We start from the raw sequence: 22,161 nt of genomic DNA on the forward strand, positions 1-22,161 counted from the left end.
TGTCTGGACGGGCAAATTTAACTCTCATTTCCCACCAGGAAGAGGAATTAACCAAAGGCTCAGCATGCCGGGCCGGAACCAGATTAGGGCCTGAAGCCATCCTGCGGTGTTGCGGCCAGGTCACAAGAAAGCGAGTTGAAGAAAGGAGCTCAGGGGCACTGTAATTCACAAACCTGCAGAGTTATAAATGAAAACTAACGTCCAAAATTATGTTGAGGTAAGGCAAAGAAGAGGATCTGAATGCAAGACAGAATTGCAAGAAACAGATTTCAAGAGATAGATTGGACTCGTCTTTAAAGCACATGAAAAGCGGCAGAATTTCGACAATGATGCAGTTGGCCCAAAAGGGTGTATGCGTTTTTTCCTGATTATATCCAGGAAAAAACGCATATGCACCTTATGGGCAAGGAACCAAGCAAGCAATGCAAATGTGCACAACAAAGAAGTCTCACTTCCCACCGGTCAAAAGGGCCATCCTAAAAAATTGTAAAAACCAGAAATGCAGGACAGGCCATGGAGAACAGGGAGCCTTTATACGCTGATGGGCAGTGTGTGAACTGCCGAGAGCCACTCTGGAGGAGTGTATGGTGGTTCCTAAATCATCTAAAAAACAGAGCTACAGAGCATAGGACACTTCCAATCATGGGAGTATATCTAGGGAAGTCTAAAAATCAACAAGACACAAGCACTCCACAGTTTAGGGCTACTCTGTTTACAAGAACCTCAACTTCAGTACACCTTAAATATCCCAGGAAAGAGAACAATGGATAAAGAAGATGTGGTACTTATGTACAATGGAATATCTCTTCACCATGAAATCAATGTAATAAGGCTAGTAGAAGGATAAAGAGTGGATTTAGGTCCGATAATACTACTTGAAATAAGTCAAACAGAAAAAGAAACATATCATAAGATATCACTTATAGAGGGAGGGTAAATATGGCTGCACAAGAAATGAATTACAGAACAGAACAGTGTCTCACATTTAGAAAACACACTTATGTCAGCTTAAGGGGAAAGGAGAGGTGGGGTGATGCATAAAACCAGAGTTTGAAATTAGCACAGATACCGTTCAATAAACCAAATAGGTATTAGACAAGATCTACACCTTGCTCAATGAACTGGCCTCAACACACCCTATACACCGCAGAGAAATATATCTGAGTAATAAGAATCTTAAAACCCATGTATTGATATATCTCCATAAGGGAATCAAGTGTGTGCAGAGCGGCACAAACACAGCAGTGAAGATGAGCTAAACCCCATTATAGAAATAAATTTTAAAAACAAAACGCAGAAACAATGAAAGAGAGAAAAATTCTTACAAAATTCGCTCAGGGGCTGTGATGCAACCTGGATTGACCACATATAAACCCACAGCTGGATAAGACATAAGGCTGGACACTTGGGGCTGAGAGGATTGGTGAGCTTTGGTGAGCAACTGCCAAAAGTTTAATGCAATACTTCATGCTACTCATTCCAAGGGTCCCAACACTCCAGGTTGAAGGGAATCTTCCTACAGCTAAACCATGCTTGGGAAACCCAGCGACTGGTATACCATATGATCAGGAAAGGTTTCTAAAACACACCTCATTGTTCCTCTCCTGGGGCTCCGGATCGACATTCCAGCCACTTTACTAACAACAACCTCACATGGAGAGTCAATGCCTTTAAGTCCCAGTATCGCACAGTCTGCAGATAGTGCGGAGGATGAATGGGTTAGGGGGAACCAGTGAGAAACTAATGTAGTGGTTTCAATGGGCACATGTCACTCTAATTTCACATCAGTAAGAAGAATTAACCAAAGGCACAGCAAGGTGTCCCACAAGAACAATAGGGCCTGAAGGAATCCTGCGGTTATGAGGCAAGATCACAAAAATAAGAGCTGAAAAATGGAGCTCAGGGCCACTGCAATTCAAAAACGTGCAGAGTTATAAAGGCCAACAATTTTCAAAAAGGATATTGAGGAAAGGCTATGAAGAGGCATTGAAAGAAAGGCAGAATTGCAGGAAACCGATTTCAGGAGGTAGACTGGAATTGCATTTAAAGCATAGGAAATGAGGCAGAACGTCGACAATGATGCACTTGGCCAAAAAGGGCGTATGTGTTTTTTCCTGAATATATTCAGGAAAAAACGCATATGCACTTTTTGTACAACCAAGCAAGCTTGCAAAGGAAATCTGCACTACAATGAAGTCTCACTTCCCACTGGTTAAAAGGGCCATCTGAGAAAAGTGTAAAATCCAGAAAGGCAGGACAGGCCATGGAGAACTGGGAGCCTTGTTATGCTGATGGGCGGGATGTAAATTGCCAACAGCCACTCGGGGAGAACTGTATGGTGTTTCCTGAAACATCTAAAAAACAAAGCAACAGAGCCTAGGGCACTTCCACTTATGGTCCTATAGCTTAGGGAAATTAAAATCAAAAAGACACAGCCACCCCAAAGTTTGGGACAGCTCTGTTTACAAGAACCTCATTTACGGTAAAAGTTCAATATCGCAGAAAGTGAAAAATGGATAAAGAAGTTGTGGTACTTACGTAGAATGCAATATCACTCAACAATGAAATCTATGTCATCAGGCCCGTAGCAGCATAATGAGTGGATTCAGGTATGATAATTCTAACTGAAATAAGTCACACAGAAAAAGAAACATCATAAGATATCACTAATACACGGAATGGAAACTTGGCTACACAGGAACTGGATTGCAAAACAGAACAGGGTCTCAAATTTAGAAAACCAACTTATGCTTGCTTAAGAGGAAAGGTGAGTTGGGGTGCTGCATAAAACCAGGGATTGAAATGAGCACAGATAAATTTCCTTAAGCCAAATATGGAATGGACAAGAGCTACTCCTTGCTCAACGAAATAGACTCAACACCCCATATTAAACGCCTAAGAATGTACCTGACTAGTAAGTATCTGAAAACCTATGGATTGCTATGTCTCCGAAAGAGAATCAAGCGTGTGTACAGGGGCATAAACGCAGCAGTGATAGGATTGGAGAGGTTCGGTGAGCAAATGAAGACCCTTTGAAGTCATATTGCATGGTACCCATTCCACGGGTCTCAACTCTCCAGGTTTAAGGGATTCTTCCTTCAGCAAAAACATGCATGTGGAACCCAGAGTATCATCAACCGTGTGATCGGGAGACGTGTTCAAATATGTCTCAGTTTTCGTACCCTGGTAATCGGGTGCAACATTCCAGACGCTTTACTAACACTCTCCCATCTTGGAGAGTCAGTGCCTTTAACCTCCTGTTTGGCCCAGTTTGCAATTTCTGCGGAAGATGAACAGGAATAGGGAGACCCAATGAGAGACTAGCTGGAGGTTTCTGGACGGGCAAATTTAACTCTCATTTCCCACCAGGAAGAGGAAATAAACAAAGGCTCAGTGTGCCGTGCCGGAACCAGATTAGGGCCTGAAGCCATCCTGCAGTGTTGCGGCCAGCTCAAAAGAAAGCGAGTTGAAGAAAGGAGCTCAGGGGCACTGTAATTCACAAACCTTCAGAGTTATAAATGACAGCTATCGTCCAAAAATAGACTGAAGTAAGGCTGCCAAGAGGACTTGAAAGCGGGGCAGAATTGCAGGAAACCGATTTCAGGAGGTAGACTGGAATTGCATTGAAAGCATAGGAAAAGAGGCAGAACGTCCACAATGATGCACTTGGCCAAAAAGGGCGTATGCGTTTTTTCCTGAATATATTCAGGAAAAAACGCATACGCCCTTTTTGGCCAACCAAGCAAGCTTGCAAAGGAAATCTGCACTACAATGAAGTCTTACTTCGCCCCAGTCAAAAGGGCCATCTGAAAAAAGTGTAAAATCCAGAAAGGCAGGACAGGCCATGGAGAACTGGGAGCCTTGTTGTGCTGATGGGCGGGATGTAAATTGCCAACAGACACTCGGGAGAAGTGTATGGTGTTTCCTGAAACATCTAAAAAACAAAGCAACAGACCCTAGAGCACTTCCACTTATGGTCCTATAGCTTAGGGAAATTAAAATCAAAAAGACACAGCCACCCCAAAGTTTAGGACGCCTATGTTTACAAGAACCTCATTTACAGTACAAGTTCAACATCGCAGAAAGTGAAAAATGGATAAAGAAGTTGTGGTATTTACTTACGAAGCAATATCACTCAGCAATGAAGTCTATGTCATCAGGCCCTTAGCAGCACAATGAGTGGATTCAGGTATGATGATTCTAACTGAAATAAGTCACACAGAAAAAGAAACATCATAAGATATCAGTAATACATGGAATGTAAACTTGGCTACACAGGAACTGAATTACAGAACAGAACAGGGTCTCAAATTTAGAAAACCAACTTATGCTTGCTTAAGGGTAAAGGTGAGTTGGGGTGCTGCATAAAACCAGAGATTGAAATGAGCACAGATAAAGTTCCTTAAGCCAAATATGGAATAGACAAGAGCTACTCCTTGCTCAACGAAATGGACTCAACACCGCATATTAAACGCCTATGAATGTACCTGACTAGTGAGTATCTTAAAACCTATGGATTGCTATGTCTCTGAAAGAGAATCAAGCATGTGTACAGGGGCATAAACGCAGCAGTGATAGGATTGGAGAGGTTCAGTGAGCAAATGAAGACCCTTTGAAGTCATATTGCATGGTACCCATTCCACGGGTTTCAACTACCCAGGTTTAAGGTATTCTTCCTTCAGCTAAAACATGCATGTGGAACCTAGAGTATGATCAACCATGTGATCGGGAGACGTGTTCAAATATGTCTCAGTTTTCGTACCCTGGTACTCGGGTGCAACATTCCAGACGCTTTACTAACACTCTCCCGACTTGGAGAGTCAGTCCCTTTAACCTCCTGTTTGGCCCAGTTTGCAATTTCTGCGGAAGATGAACAGGAATAGCGAGAACCAATGAGAGACTAGCTGGAGGTGTCTGGACTGACAAATTTAACTCTCATTTCCCACCAGGAAGAGGAATTAACCAAAGGCTTAGCATGCTGTGCCGGAACCAGATTAGGGCCTGAAGCCATCCTGCGGTGTTGCGGCAAGGTCACAAGAAAGCAAGTTGAAGAAAGGAGCTCAGGGGCACTGTAATTCACAAACCTGCAGAGTTATAAATGACAGCTATGGTCCAAAAATATACTGAAGTAAGGCTGCCAAGAGGACTTGAAAGCGGGGCAGAATTGCAGGAAACCAATTTCAGGAGGTAGACTGGAATTGCATTTCAAGCATAGGAAAAGAGGCAGAACGTCCACAATGATGCACTTGGCCAAAAAGGGCGTATGCGTTTTTTTCAGGAAAAAATGCATACGCCCTTTTTGGCCAACCAAGCAAGCTTGCAAAGGAAATCTGCACTACAATGAAGTCTCACTTCCCCCCAGTCAAAAGGGCCATCTGAAAAAAGTGTAAAATCCAGAAAGGCAGGACAGGCCATGGAGAACTGGGAGCCTTGTTATGCTGATGGGCGGGATGTAAATTGCCAACAGACACTTGGTAGAAGTGTATGGTGTTTCCTGAAACTTCTAAAAAACAAAGCAACAGACCCTAGGGCACTTCCACTTATGGTCCTATAGCTTAGGGAAATTAAAATCAAAAAGACACAGCCACCCCAAAGTTTGGGACGCCTTGGTTTACAAGAACCTCGTTTACAGTACAAGTTCAACATCGCATAAAGTGAAAAATGGATAAAGAAGTTGTGGTATTTACTTACAAAGCAATATCACTCAGCAATGAAATCTATGTCATCAGGCCCTTAACAGCAGAGTGAGTGGATTCAGGTATGATGATTCTAACTGAAATAAGTCACACAGAAAAAGAAACATCATAAGATATCACTAATACACGGAATGTAAACTTGGCTACACAGGAACTGAATTCCAAAACAGAACAGGGTCTCAAATTTAGAAAACCAACTTATGCTTGCTTAAGGGGAAAGGTGAGTTGGGGTGCTGCATAAAACCAGAGATTGAAATGAGCACAGATAAAGTTCCTTAAGCCAAATATGGAATAGACAAGAGCTACTCCTTGCTCAACGAAATGGACTCAACACCCCATATTAAACGCCTAAGAATGTACCTGAGTAGTAAGTATCTTAAAACCTATGGATTGCTATGTCTCCAAAAGAGAATCAAGCGTGCGTGCAGGGGCATAAACGCAGCAGTGATAGGATTGGAGAGGTTCGGTGAGCAAATGAAGACCCTGTGAAGTCATATTGCATGGTACCCATTCCACGGGTTTCAACTACCCAGGTTTAAGGTATTCTTCCTTCAGCTAAAACATGCATGTGGAACCCAGAGTATGATCAACCGTGTGAACGGGAGACGTGTTCAAATATGTCTCAGTTTTCCTCCCCTGGCACTCGGGTGCAACATTCCACATGCTTTACTAACACTCTCCCCACTTGGAGAGTCAGCGCCTTTAACCTCCTGTTTGGCCCAGTTTGCAATTTCTGCGGAAGATGAACAGGAATAGGGAGAACCAATGAGAGACTAGCTGGAGGTGTCTGGACGGGCAAATATAACTCTCATTTCCCACCAGGAAGAGGAAATAACCAAAGGCTCAGCGTGCCGTGCCGGAACCAGATTAGGGCCTGAAGCCATCCTGCGGTGTTGCGGCCAGCTCAAAAGAAAGCGAGTTGAAGAAAGGAGCTCAGGGGCACTGTAATTCACAAACCTGCAGAGTTATAAATGACAGCTATCGTCCAAAAATATACTGAAGTAAGGCTGCCAAGAGGACTTGAAAGCGGGGCAGAATTGCAGGAAACCGATTTCAGGAGGTAGACTGGAATTGCATTGAAAGCATAGGAAAAGAGGCAGAACGTCCACAATGATGCACTTGGCCAAAAAGGGCGTATGCGTTTTTTCCTGAATATATTCAGGAAAAAACGCATACGCCCTTTTTGGCCAACCAAGCAAGCTTGCAATGGAAATCTGCACTACAATGAAGTCTCACTTCCCCCTGGTCAAAAGGGCCATCTGAAAAAAGTGTAAAATCCAGAAAGGCAGGACAGACCATGGAGAACTGGGAGCCTTGTTATGCTGATGGGCGGGATGTAAATTGCCAACAGCCACTCTGGAGAAGTGTATGGTGTTTCCTGAAACATCTAAAAAACAAAGCAACAGAGCCTAGGGCACTTCCACTTATGGTCCTATAGCTTAGGGAAATTAAAATCAAAAAGACACATCCACCCCAAAGTTTGGGACGCCTCTGTTTACAAGAACCTCATTTACAGTACAACTTCAACATCGCAGAAAGTGAAAAATGGATAAAGAACTTGTGGTATTTACTTACAAAACAATATCACTCAGCAATGAAATCTATGTCATCAGGCCCTTAGCAGCACAATGAGTGGATTCAGGTATGATGATTCTAACTGAAATAAGTCACACAGAAAAAGAAACATCATAAGATATCAGTAATACACGGAATGTAAACTTGGCTACACAGGAACTGAATTACAGAACAGAACAGGGTCTCAAATTTAGAAAACCAACTTATGCTTGCTTAAGGGGAAAGGTGAGTTGGGGTGCTGCATAAAACCAGAGATTGAAATGAGCACAGATAAAGTTCCTTAAGCCAAATATGGAATAGACAAGAGCTACTCCTTGCTCAACGAAATGGACTCAACACCGCATATTAAACGCCTAAGAATGTACCTGACTAGTAAGTATCTTAAAACCTATGGATTGCTATGTCTCCGAAAGAGAATCAAGCATGTGTACAGGGGCATAAACGCAGCAGTGATAGGATTGGAGAGGTTCGGTGAGCAAATGAAGACCCTTTGAAGTCATATTGCATGGTACCCATTCCACGGGTTTCAACTACCCAGGTTTAAGGTATTCTTCCTTCAGCTAAAACATGCATGTGGAACCTAGAGTATGATCAACCATGTGATCGGGAGACGTGTTCAAATATGTCTCAGTTTTCGTACCCTGGTACTCGGGTGCAACATTCCAGACGCTTTACTAACACTCTCCCGACTTGGAGAGTCAGTCCCTTTAACCTCTTGTTTGGCCCAGTTTGCAATTTCTGCGGAAGCTGAACAGGAATAGCGAGAACCAATGAGAGGCTAGCTGCAGGTGTCTGGACGGGCAAATTTAACTCTCATTTCCCACCAGGAAGAGGAATTAACCAAAGTCTCAGCATGCCGGGCCGGAACCAGATTAGGGCCTGAAGCCATCCTGCGGTGTTGCGGCCAGGTCACAAGAAAGCGAGTTGAAGAAAGGAGCTCAGGGGCACTGTAATTCACAAACCTGCAGAGTTATAAATGAAAACTAACGTCCAAAATTATGTTGAGGTAAGGCAAAGAAGAGGATCTGAATGCAAGACAGAATTGCAAGAAACAGATTTCAAGAGATAGATTGGACTCGTCTTTAAAGCACATGAAAAGCGGCAGAATTTCGACAATGATGCAGTTGGCCCAAAAGGGCGTATGCGTTTTTTCCTGATTATATCCAGGAAAAAACGCATATGCACCTTATGGGCAAGGAACCAAGCAAGCAATGCAAATGTGCACAACAAAGAAGTCTCACTTCCCACCGGTCAAAAGGGCCATCCTAAAAAATTGTAAAAACCAGAAATGCAGGACAGGCCATGGAGAACAGGGAGCCTTTATACGCTGATGGGCAGTGTGTGAACTGCCGAGAGCCACTCTGGAGGAGTGTATGGTGGTTCCTAAATCATCTAAAAAACAGAGCTACAGAGCATAGGACACTTCCAATCATGGGAGTATATCTAGGGAAGTCTAAAAATCAACAAGACACAAGCACACCACAGTTTAGGGCTACTCTGTTTACAAGAACCTCAACTTCAGTACACCTTAAATATCCCAGGAAAGAGAACAATGGATAAAGAAGATGTGGTACTTATGTACAATGGAATATCTCTTCACCATGAAATCAATGTAATAAGGCTAGTAGAAGGATAAAGAGTGGATTTAGGTCCGATAATACTACTTGAAATAAGTCAAACAGAAAAAGAAACATATCATAAGATATCACTTATAGAGGGAGGGTAAATATGGCTGCACAAGAAATGAATTACAGAACAGAACAGTGTCTCACATTTAGAAAACACACTTATGTCAGCTTAAGGGGAAAGGAGAGGTGGGGTGATGCATAAAACCAGAGTTTGAAATTAGCACAGATACCGTTCAATAAACCAAATAGGTATTAGACAAGATCTACACCTTGCTCAATGAACTGGCCTCAACACACCCTATACACCGCAGAGAAATATATCTGAGTAATAAGAATCTTAAAACCCATGTATTGATATATCTCCATAAGGGAATCAAGTGTGTGCAGAGTGGCACAAACACAGCAGTGAAGATGAGCTAAACCCCATTATAGAAATAAATTTTAAAAACAAAACGCAGAAACAATGAAAGAGAGAAAAATTCTTACAAAATTCGCTCAGGGGCTGTGATGCAACCTGGATTGACCACATATAAACCCACAGCTGGATAAGACATAAGGCTGGACACTTGGGGCTGAGAGGATTGGTGAGCTTTGGTGAGCAACTGCCAAAAGTTTAATGCAATACTTCATGCTACTCATTCCAAGGGTCCCAACACTCCAGGTTGAAGGGAATCTTCCTACAGCTAAACCATGCTTGGGAAACCCAGCGACTGGTATACCATATGATCAGGAAAGGTTTCTAAAACACACCTCATTGTTCCTCTCCTGGGGCTCCGGATCGACATTCCAGCCACTTTACTAACAACAACCTCACATGGAGAGTCAATGCCTTTAAGTCCCAGTATCGCACAGTCTGCAGATAGTGCGGAGGATGAATGGGTTAGGGGGAACCAGTGAGAAACTAATGTAGTGGTTTCAATGGGCACATGTCACTCTAATTTCACATCAGTAAGAAGAATTAACCAAAGGCACAGCAAGGTGTCCCACAAGAACAATAGGGCCTGAAGGAATCCTGCGGTTATGAGGCAAGATCACAAAAATAAGAGCTGAAAAATGGAGCTCAGGGCCACTGCAATTCAAAAACGTGCAGAGTTATAAAGGCCAACAATTTTCAAAAAGGATATTGAGGAAAGGCTATGAAGAGGCATTGAAAGAAAGGCAGAATTGCAGGAAACCGATTTCAGGAGGTAGACTGGAATTGCATTTAAAGCATAGGAAATGAGGCAGAACGTCGACAATGATGCACTTGGCCAAAAAGGGCGTATGTGTTTTTTCCTGAATATATTCAGGAAAAAACGCATATGCACTTTTTGTACAACCAAGCAAGCTTGCAAAGGAAATCTGCACTACAATGAAGTCTCACTTCCCACTGGTTAAAAGGGCCATCTGAGAAAAGTGTAAAATCCAGAAAGGCAGGACAGGCCATGGAGAACTGGGAGCCTTGTTATGCTGATGGGCGGGATGTAAATTGCCAACAGCCACTCGGGGAGAACTGTATGGTCTTTCCTGAAACATCTAAAAAACAAAGCAACAGAGCCTAGGGCACTTCCACTTATGGTCCTATAGCTTAGGGAAATTAAAATCAAAAAGACACAGCCACCCCAAAGTTTGGGACAGCTCTGTTTACAAGAACCTCATTTACGGTAAAAGTTCAATATCGCAGAAAGTGAAAAATGGATAAAGAAGTTGTGGTACTTACGTAGAATGCAATATCACTCAACAATGAAATCTATGTCATCAGGCCCGTAGCAGCATAATGAGTGGATTCAGGTATGATAATTCTAACTGAAATAAGTCACACAGAAAAAGAAACATCATAAGATATCACTAATACACGGAATGGAAACTTGGCTACACAGGAACTGGATTGCAAAACAGAACAGGGTCTCAAATTTAGAAAACCAACTTATGCTTGCTTAAGAGGAAAGGTGAGTTGGGGTGCTGCATAAAACCAGGGATTGAAATGAGCACAGATAAATTTCCTTAAGCCAAATATGGAATGGACAAGAGCTACTCCTTGCTCAACGAAATAGACTCAACACCCCATATTAAACGCCTAAGAATGTACCTGACTAGTAAGTATCTGAAAACCTATGGATTGCTATGTCTCCGAAAGAGAATCAAGCGTGTGTACAGGGGCATAAACGCAGCAGTGATAGGATTGGAGAGGTTCGGTGAGCAAATGAAGACCCTTTGAAGTCATATTGCATGGTACCCATTCCACGGGTCTCAACTCTCCAGGTTTAAGGGATTCTTCCTTCAGCAAAAACATGCATGTGGAACCCAGAGTATCATCAACCGTGTGATCGGGAGACGTGTTCAAATATGTCTCAGTTTTCGTACCCTGGTAATCGGGTGCAACATTCCAGACGCTTTACTAACACTCTCCCATCTTGGAGAGTCAGTGCCTTTAACCTCCTGTTTGGCCCAGTTTGCAATTTCTGCGGAAGATGAACAGGAATAGGGAGACCCAATGAGAGACTAGCTGGAGGTTTCTGGACGGGCAAATTTAACTCTCATTTCCCACCAGGAAGAGGAAATAAACAAAGGCTCAGTGTGCCGTGCCGGAACCAGATTAGGGCCTGAAGCCATCCTGCAGTGTTGCGGCCAGCTCAAAAGAAAGCGAGTTGAAGAAAGGAGCTCAGGGGCACTGTAATTCACAAACCTTCAGAGTTATAAATGACAGCTATCGTCCAAAAATAGACTGAAGTAAGGCTGCCAAGAGGACTTGAAAGCGGGGCAGAATTGCAGGAAACCGATTTCAGGAGGTAGACTGGAATTGCATTGAAAGCATAGGAAAAGAGGCAGAACGTCCACAATGATGCACTTGGCCAAAAAGGGCGTATGCGTTTTTTCCTGAATATATTCAGGAAAAAACGCATACGCCCTTTTTGGCCAACCAAGCAAGCTTGCAAAGGAAATCTGCACTACAATGAAGTCTCACTTCGCCCCAGTCAAAAGGGCCATCTGAAAAAAGTGTAAAATCCAGAAAGGCAGGACAGGCCATGGAGAACTGGGAGCCTTGTTGTGCTGATGGGCGGGATGTAAATTGCCAACAGACACTCGGGAGAAGTGTATGGTGTTTCCTGAAACATCTAAAAAACAAAGCAACAGACCCTAGAGCACTTCCACTTATGGTCCTATAGCTTAGGGAAATTAAAATCAAAAAGACACAGCCACCCCAAAGTTTAGGACGCCTATGTTTACAAGAACCTCATTTACAGTACAAGTTCAACATCGCAGAAAGTGAAAAATGGATAAAGAAGTTGTGGTATTTACTTACGAAGCAATATCACTCAGCAATGAAGTCTATGTCATCAGGCCCTTAGCAGCACAATGAGTGGATTCAGGTATGATGATTCTAACTGAAATAAGTCACACAGAAAAAGAAACATCATAAGATATCAGTAATACATGGAATGTAAACTTGGCTACACAGGAACTGAATTACAGAACAGAACAGGGTCTCAAATTTAGAAAACCAACTTATGCTTGCTTAAGGGTAAAGGTGAGTTGGGGTGCTGCATAAAACCAGAGATTGAAATGAGCACAGATAAAGTTCCTTAAGCCAAATATGGAATAGACAAGAGCTACTCCTTGCTCAACGAAATGGACTCAACACCGCATATTAAACGCCTATGAATGTACCTGACTAGTGAGTATCTTAAAACCTATGGATTGCTATGTCTCTGAAAGAGAATCAAGCATGTGTACAGGGGCATAAACGCAGCAGTGATAGGATTGGAGAGGTTCAGTGAGCAAATGAAGACCCTTTGAAGTCATATTGCATGGTACCCATTCCACGGGTTTCAACTACCCAGGTTTAAGGTATTCTTCCTTCAGCTAAAACATGCATGTGGAACCTAGAGTATGATCAACCATGTGATCGGGAGACGTGTTCAAATATGTCTCAGTTTTCGTACCCTGGTACTCGGGTGCAACATTCCAGACGCTTTACTAACACTCTCCCGACTTGGAGAGTCAGTCCCTTTAACCTCCTGTTTGGCCCAGTTTGCAATTTCTGCGGAAGATGAACAGGAATAGCGAGAACCAATGAGAGACTAGCTGGAGGTGTCTGGACTGACAAATTTAACTCTCATTTCCCACCAGGAAGAGGAATTAACCAAAGGCTTAGCATGCTGTGCCGGAACCAGATTAGGGCCTGAAGCCATCCTGCGGTGTTGCGGCAAGGTCACAAGAAAGCAAGTTGAAGAAAGGAGCTCAGGGGCACTGTAATTCACAAACCTGCAGAGTTATAAATGACAGCTATGGTCCAAAAATATACTGAAGTAAGGCTGCCAAGAGGACTTGAAAGCGGGGCAGAATTGCAGGAAACCAATTTCAGGAGGTAGACTGGAATTGCATTTCAAGCATAGGAAAAGAGGCAGAACGTCCACAATGATGCACTTGGCCAAAAAGGGCGTATGCGTTTTTTTCAGGAAAAAATGCATACGCCCTTTTTGGCCAACCAAGCAAGCTTGCAAAGGAAATCTGCACTACAATGAAGTCTCACTTCCCCCCAGTCAAAAGGGCCATCTGAAAAAAGTGTAAAATCCAGAAAGGCAGGACAGGCCATGGAGAACTGGGAGCCTTGTTATGCTGATGGGCGGGATGTAAATTGCCAACAGACACTTGGTAGAAGTGTATGGTGTTTCCTGAAACTTCTAAAAAACAAAGCAACAGACCCTAGGGCACTTCCACTTATGGTCCTATAGCTTAGGGAAATTAAAATCAAAAAGACACAGCCACCCCAAAGTTTGGGACGCCTTGGTTTACAAGAACCTCGTTTACAGTACAAGTTCAACATCGCATAAAGTGAAAAATGGATAAAGAAGTTGTGGTATTTACTTACAAAGCAATATCACTCAGCAATGAAATCTATGTCATCAGGCCCTTAACAGCAGAGTGAGTGGATTCAGGTATGATGATTCTAACTGAAATAAGTCACACAGAAAAAGAAACATCATAAGATATCACTAATACACGGAATGTAAACTTGGCTACACAGGAACTGAATTCCAAAACAGAACAGGGTCTCAAATTTAGAAAACCAACTTATGCTTGCTTAAGGGGAAAGGTGAGTTGGGGTGCTGCATAAAACCAGAGATTGAAATGAGCACAGATAAAGTTCCTTAAGCCAAATATGGAATAGACAAGAGCTACTCCTTGCTCAACGAAATGGACTCAACACCCCATATTAAACGCCTAAGAATGTACCTGAGTAGTAAGTATCTTAAAACCTATGGATTGCTATGTCTCCAAAAGAGAATCAAGCGTGCGTGCAGGGGCATAAACGCAGCAGTGATAGGATTGGAGAGGTTCGGTGAGCAAATGAAGACCCTGTGAAGTCATATTGCATGGTACCCATTCCACGGGTTTCAACTACCCAGGTTTAAGGTATTCTTCCTTCAGCTAAAACATGCATGTGGAACCCAGAGTATGATCAACCGTGTGAACGGGAGACGTGTTCAAATATGTCTCAGTTTTCCTCCCCTGGCACTCGGGTGCAACATTCCACATGCTTTACTAACACTCTCCCCACTTGGAGAGTCAGCGCCTTTAACCTCCTGTTTGGCCCAGTTTGCAATTTCTGCGGAAGATGAACAGGAATAGGGAGAACCAATGAGAGACTAGCTGGAGGTGTCTGGACGGGCAAATATAACTCTCATTTCCCACCAGGAAGAGGAAATAACCAAAGGCTCAGCGTGCCGTGCCGGAACCAGATTAGGGCCTGAAGCCATCCTGCGGTGTTGCGGCCAGCTCAAAAGAAAGCGAGTTGAAGAAAGGAGCTCAGGGGCACTGTAATTCACAAACCTGCAGAGTTATAAATGACAGCTATCGTCCAAAAATATACTGAAGTAAGGCTGCCAAGAGGACTTGAAAGCGGGGCAGAATTGCAGGAAACCGATTTCAGGAGGTAGACTGGAATTGCATTGAAAGCATAGGAAAAGAGGCAGAACGTCCACAATGATGCACTTGGCCAAAAAGGGCGTATGCGTTTTTTCCTGAATATATTCAGGAAAAAACGCATACGCCCTTTTTGGCCAACCAAGCAAGCTTGCAATGGAAATCTGCACTACAATGAAGTCTCACTTCCCCCTGGTCAAAAGGGCCATCTGAAAAAAGTGTAAAATCCAGAAAGGCAGGACAGACCATGGAGAACTGGGAGCCTTGTTATGCTGATGGGCGGGATGTAAATTGCCAACAGCCACTCTGGAGAAGTGTATGGTGTTTCCTGAAACATCTAAAAAACAAAGCAACAGAGCCTAGGGCACTTCCACTTATGGTCCTATAGCTTAGGGAAATTAAAATCAAAAAGACACATCCACCCCAAAGTTTGGGACGCCTCTGTTTACAAGAACCTCATTTACAGTACAACTTCAACATCGCAGAAAGTGAAAAATGGATAAAGAACTTGTGGTATTTACTTACAAAACAATATCACTCAGCAATGAAATCTATGTCATCAGGCCCTTAGCAGCACAATGAGTGGATTCAGGTATGATGATTCTAACTGAAATAAGTCACACAGAAAAAGAAACATCATAAGATATCAGTAATACACGGAATGTAAACTTGGCTACACAGGAACTGAATTACAGAACAGAACAGGGTCTCAAATTTAGAAAACCAACTTATGCTTGCTTAAGGGGAAAGGTGAGTTGGGGTGCTGCATAAAACCAGAGATTGAAATGAGCACAGATAAAGTTCCTTAAGCCAAATATGGAATAGACAAGAGCTACTCCTTGCTCAACGAAATGGACTCAACACCGCATATTAAACGCCTAAGAATGTACCTGACTAGTAAGTATCTTAAAACCTATGGATTGCTATGTCTCCGAAAGAGAATCAAGCATGTGTACAGGGGCATAAACGCAGCAGTGATAGGATTGGAGAGGTTCGGTGAGCAAATGAAGACCCTTTGAAGTCATATTGCATGGTACCCATTCCACGGGTTTCAACTACCCAGGTTTAAGGTATTCTTCCTTCAGCTAAAACATGCATGTGGAACCTAGAGTATGATCAACCATGTGATCGGGAGACGTGTTCAAATATGTCTCAGTTTTCGTACCCTGGTACTCGGGTGCAACATTCCAGACGCTTTACTAACACTCTCCCGACTTGGAGAGTCAGTCCCTTTAACCTCTTGTTTGGCCCAGTTTGCAATTTCTGCGGAAGCTGAACAGGAATAGCGAGAACCAATGAGAGGCTAGCTGCAGGTGTCTGGACGGGCAAATTTAACTCTCATTTCCCACCAGGAAGAGGAATTAACCAAAGTCTCAGCATGCCGGGCCGGAACCAGATTAGGGCCTGAAGCCATCCTGCGGTGTTGCGGCCAGGTCACAAGAAAGCGAGTTGAAGAAAGGAGCTCAGGGGCACTGTAATTCACAAACCTGCAGAGTTATAAATGAAAACTAACGTCCAAAATTATGTTGAGGTAAGGCAAAGAAGAGGATCTGAATGCAAGACAGAATTGCAAGAAACAGATTTCAAGAGATAGATTGGACTCGTCTTTAAAGCACATGAAAAGCGGCAGAATTTCGACAATGATGCAGTTGGCCCAAAAGGGCGTATGCGTTTTTTCCTGATTATATCCAGGAAAAAACGCATATGCACCTTATGGGCAAGGAACCAAGCAAGCAATGCAAATGTGCACAACAAAGAAGTCTCACTTCCCACCGGTCAAAAGGGCCATCCTAAAAAATTGTAAAAACCAGAAATGCAGGACAGGCCATGGAGAACAGGGAGCCTTTATACGCTGATGGGCAGTGTGTGAACTGCCGAGAGCCACTCTGGAGGAGTGTATGGTGGTTCCTAAATCATCTAAAAAACAGAGCTACAGAGCATAGGACACTTCCAATCATGGGAGTATATCTAGGGAAGTCTAAAAATCAACAAGACACAAGCACACCACAGTTTAGGGCTACTCTGTTTACAAGAACCTCAACTTCAGTACACCTTAAATATCCCAGGAAAGAGAACAATGGATAAAGAAGATGTGGTACTTATGTACAATGGAATATCTCTTCACCATGAAATCAATGTAATAAGGCTAGTAGAAGGATAAAGAGTGGATTTAGGTCCGATAATACTACTTGAAATAAGTCAAACAGAAAAAGAAACATATCATAAGATATCACTTATAGAGGGAGGGTAAATATGGCTGCACAAGAAATGAATTACAGAACAGAACAGTGTCTCACATTTAGAAAACACACTTATGTCAGCTTAAGGGGAAAGGAGAGGTGGGGTGATGCATAAAACCAGAGTTTGAAATTAGCACAGATACCGTTCAATAAACCAAATAGGTATTAGACAAGATCTACACCTTGCTCAATGAACTGGCCTCAACACACCCTATACACCGCAGAGAAATATATCTGAGTAATAAGAATCTTAAAACCCATGTATTGATATATCTCCATAAGGGAATCAAGTGTGTGCAGAGTGGCACAAACACAGCAGTGAAGATGAGCTAAACCCCATTATAGAAATAAATTTTAAAAACAAAACGCAGAAACAATGAAAGAGAGAAAAATTCTTACAAAATTCGCTCAGGGGCTGTGATGCAACCTGGATTGACCACATATAAACCCACAGCTGGATAAGACATAAGGCTGGACACTTGGGGCTGAGAGGATTGGTGAGCTTTGGTGAGCAACTGCCAAAAGTTTAATGCAATACTTCATGCTACTCATTCCAAGGGTCCCAACACTCCAGGTTGAAGGGAATCTTCCTACAGCTAAACCATGCTTGGGAAACCCAGCGACTGGTATACCATATGATCAGGAAAGGTTTCTAAAACACACCTCATTGTTCCTCTCCTGGGGCTCCGGATCGACATTCCAGCCACTTTACTAACAACAACCTCACATGGAGAGTCAATGCCTTTAAGTCCCAGTATCGCACAGTCTGCAGATAGTGCGGAGGATGAATGGGTTAGGGGGAACCAGTGAGAAACTAATGTAGTGGTTTCAATGGGCACATGTCACTCTAATTTCACATCAGTAAGAAGAATTAACCAAAGGCACAGCAAGGTGTCCCACAAGAACAATAGGGCCTGAAGGAATCCTGCGGTTATGAGGCAAGATCACAAAAATAAGAGCTGAAAAATGGAGCTCAGGGCCACTGCAATTCAAAAACGTGCAGAGTTATAAAGGCCAACAATTTTCAAAAAGGATATTGAGGAAAGGCTATGAAGAGGCATTGAAAGAAAGGCAGAATTGCAGGAAACCGATTTCAGGAGGTAGACTGGAATTGCATTTAAAGCATAGGAAATGAGGCAGAACGTCGACAATGATGCACTTGGCCAAAAAGGGCGTATGTGTTTTTTCCTGAATATATTCAGGAAAAAACGCATATGCACTTTTTGTACAACCAAGCAAGCTTGCAAAGGAAATCTGCACTACAATGAAGTCTCACTTCCCACTGGTTAAAAGGGCCATCTGAGAAAAGTGTAAAATCCAGAAAGGCAGGACAGGCCATGGAGAACTGGGAGCCTTGTTATGCTGATGGGCGGGATGTAAATTGCCAACAGCCACTCGGGGAGAACTGTATGGTGTTTCCTGAAACATCTAAAAAACAAAGCAACAGAGCCTAGGGCACTTCCACTTATGGTCCTATAGCTTAGGGAAATTAAAATCAAAAAGACACAGCCACCCCAAAGTTTGGGACAGCTCTGTTTACAAGAACCTCATTTACGGTAAAAGTTCAATATCGCAGAAAGTGAAAAATGGATAAAGAAGTTGTGGTACTTACGTAGAATGCAATATCACTCAACAATGAAATCTATGTCATCAGGCCCGTAGCAGCATAATGAGTGGATTCAGGTATGATAATTCTAACTGAAATAAGTCACACAGAAAAAGAAACATCATAAGATATCACTAATACACGGAATGGAAACTTGGCTACACAGGAACTGGATTGCAAAACAGAACAGGGTCTCAAATTTAGAAAACCAACTTATGCTTGCTTAAGAGGAAAGGTGAGTTGGGGTGCTGCATAAAACCAGGGATTGAAATGAGCACAGATAAATTTCCTTAAGCCAAATATGGAATGGACAAGAGCTACTCCTTGCTCAACGAAATAGACTCAACACCCCATATTAAACGCCTAAGAATGTACCTGACTAGTAAGTATCTGAAAACCTATGGATTGCTATGTCTCCGAAAGAGAATCAAGCGTGTGTACAGGGGCATAAACGCAGCAGTGATAGGATTGGAGAGGTTCGGTGAGCAAATGAAGACCCTTTGAAGTCATATTGCATGGTACCCATTCCACGGGTCTCAACTCTCCAGGTTTAAGGGATTCTTCCTTCAGCAAAAACATGCATGTGGAACCCAGAGTATCATCAACCGTGTGATCGGGAGACGTGTTCAAATATGTCTCAGTTTTCGTACCCTGGTAATCGGGTGCAACATTCCAGACGCTTTACTAACACTCTCCCATCTTGGAGAGTCAGTGCCTTTAACCTCCTGTTTGGCCCAGTTTGCAATTTCTGCGGAAGATGAACAGGAATAGGGAGACCCAATGAGAGACTAGCTGGAGGTTTCTGGACGGGCAAATTTAACTCTCATTTCCCACCAGGAAGAGGAAATAAACAAAGGCTCAGTGTGCCGTGCCGGAACCAGATTAGGGCCTGAAGCCATCCTGCAGTGTTGCGGCCAGCTCAAAAGAAAGCGAGTTGAAGAAAGGAGCTCAGGGGCACTGTAATTCACAAACCTGCAGAGTTATAAATGACAGCTATCGTCCAAAAATAGACTGAAGTAAGGCTGCCAAGAGGACTTGAAAGCAGGGAAGAATTGCAGGAAACCGATTTCAGGAGGTAGACTGGAATTGCATTGAAAGCATAGGAAAAGAGGCAGAACGTCCACAATGATGCACTTGGACAAAAAGTGCATATGCGTTTTTTCCTGAATATATTCAGGAAAAAACGCATACGCCCTTTTTGGCCAACCAAGCAAGCTTGCAAAGGAAATCTGCACTACAATGAAGTCTCACTTCCCCCCGGTCAAAAGGGCCATCTGAAAAAAGTGTAAAATCCAGAAAGGCAGGACAGACCATGGAGAACTGGGAGCCTTGTTATGCTGATGGGCGGGATGTAAATTGCCAACAGACACACGGGAGAAGTGTATGGTGTTTCCTGAAACATCTAAAAAACAAAGCAACAGAGCCTAGGGCACTTCCACTTATGGTCCTATAGCTTAGGGAAATTAAAATCAAAAAGACACAGCCACCCCAAAGTTTGGGACGCCTCTGTTTACAAGAACCTTGTTTACAGTACAAGTTCAACATCGCAGAAAGTGAAAAATGGATAAAGAAGTTGTGGTATTTACTTACAAAGCAATATCACTCAGCAATGAAATCTATGTCTTCAGGCCCGTAGCCGCACAATGAGTGGATTCAGGTATGATGATTCTAACTGAAATAAGTCACACAGAAAAAGAAACACCATAAGATATCAGTAATACACGGAATGTAAACTTGGCTACACAGGGACTGCATTCCAAAACAGAACAGGGTCTCAAATTTAGAAAACCAACTTATGCTTGCTTAAGGGGAAAGGTGAGTTGGGGTGCTGCATAAAACCACAGATTGAAATGAGCACAGATAAAGTTCCTTAAGCCAAATATGGAATAGACAAGAGCTACTCCTTGCTCAATGAAATGGACTCAACACCGCATATTAAACGCCTAAGAATGTACCTGACTAGTAAGTATCTTAAAACCTATGGATTGCTATGTCTCCGAAAGAGAATCAAGCATGTGTACAGGGGCATAAACGCAGCAGTGATAGGATTGGAGAGGTTCGGTGAGCAAATGAAGACCCTTTGAAGTCATATTGCATGGTACCCATTCCACGGGTTTCAACTAACCAGGTTTAAGGTATTCTTCCTTCAGCTAAAACATGCATGTGGAACCTAGAGTATGATCAACCATGTGATCGGGAGATGTGTTCAAATATGTCTCAGTTTTCGTACCCTGGTACTCGGGTGCAACATTCCAGACGCTTTACTAACACTCTCCCCACTTGGAGAGTAAGTCCCTTTAACCTCCTGTTTGGCCCAGTTTGCAATTTCTGCGGAAGATGAACAGGAATAGCGAGAACCAATGAGAGACTAGCTGGAGGTGTCTGGACGGGCAAATTTAACTCTCATTTCCCACCAGGAAGAGGAATTAACCAAAGGATCAGCGTGCCGTGCCGGGACCAGATTAGGGCCTGAAACCATCCTGCGGTGTTGCGGACAGCTCACAAGAAAGCGAGTTGAAGAAAGGAGCTCAGGGGCACTGTAATGCACAAACCTGCAGAGTTATAAATGACAGCTATCGTCCAAAAATATACTGAAGTAAGGCTGCCAAGAGGACTTGAAAGCGGGGCAGAATTGCAGGAAACCGATTTCAGGAGGTAGACTGGAATTGCATTGAAAGCATAGGAAAAGAGGCAGAACGTCCACAATGATGCACTTGGACAAAAAGGGTGTATGCGTTTTTTCCTGAATATATTCAGGAAAAAACGCATACGCCCTTTTTGGACAACCAAGCAAGCTTGCAAAGGAAATCTGCACTACAATGAAGTCTCACTTCCCCCCGGTCAAAAGGGCCATCTGAAAAAAGTGTAAAATCCAGAAAGGCAGGACAGGCCTTGGAGAACTGGGAGCCTTGTTATGCTGATGGGCGTGATGTAAATTGCCAACAGACACTCGGGAGAAGTGTATGGTGTTTCCTGAAACATCTAAAAAACAAAGCAACAGAGCCTAGGGCACTTCCACTTATGGTCCTATAGCTTAGGGAAATTAAAATCAAAAAGACACAGCCACCCCAAACTTTGGGATGCCTCTGTTTACAAGAACTTCGTTTACCGTACAAGTTCAATATCACAGAAAGTGAAAAATGGATAAAGAAGTTGTGGTACTTACGTACAATGCAGTATCACTCAGCAATGAAATCTATGTCATCAGGCCCTTAGCAGCACAATGAGTGGATTCAGGTATGATGTTTCTAACTGAAATAAGTCACACAGAAAAAGAAACATCATAAGATATCAGTAATACACGGAATGTAAACTTGGCTACACAGGAACTGAATTACAGAACAGAACAGGGACTCAAATTTAGAAAACCAACTTATGCTTGCTTAAGGGGAAAGGTGAGTTGGGGTGCTGCATAAAACCAGAGATTGAAATGAGCACAGATAAAGTTCCTTAAGCCAAATATGGAATAGACAAGAGCTACTCCTTGCTCAACGAAATGGACTCAACAC

The 22,161-nt window shown here is 43.0% G+C and overlaps 1 long non-coding RNA gene across 1 annotated transcript in view; it reads right to left on the bottom strand.

The window, feature by feature from the left end:
- The window catches only part of LOC307181383, a 37,294-nt gene extending 29,941 nt beyond the window's left edge, over nucleotides 1–7,353 (bottom strand). The window contains exons 1-2 of the long non-coding RNA XR_013826620.1: nucleotides 7,272–7,353; nucleotides 4,123–4,204 (exon numbers count right to left, since the gene is read on the bottom strand). This is a non-coding gene — a long non-coding RNA (uncharacterized lncRNA). The remainder of the gene's footprint in view (nucleotides 1–4,122; nucleotides 4,205–7,271) is intronic.
- Between the last annotated feature and the right edge of the window lie 14,808 nt (nucleotides 7,354–22,161).

Source organism: Stenella coeruleoalba, assembly GCF_951394435.1.
Source record: "Stenella coeruleoalba genome assembly, contig: scaffold_267, whole genome shotgun sequence".
Lineage (NCBI taxonomy): Eukaryota > Metazoa > Chordata > Mammalia > Artiodactyla > Delphinidae > Stenella > Stenella coeruleoalba.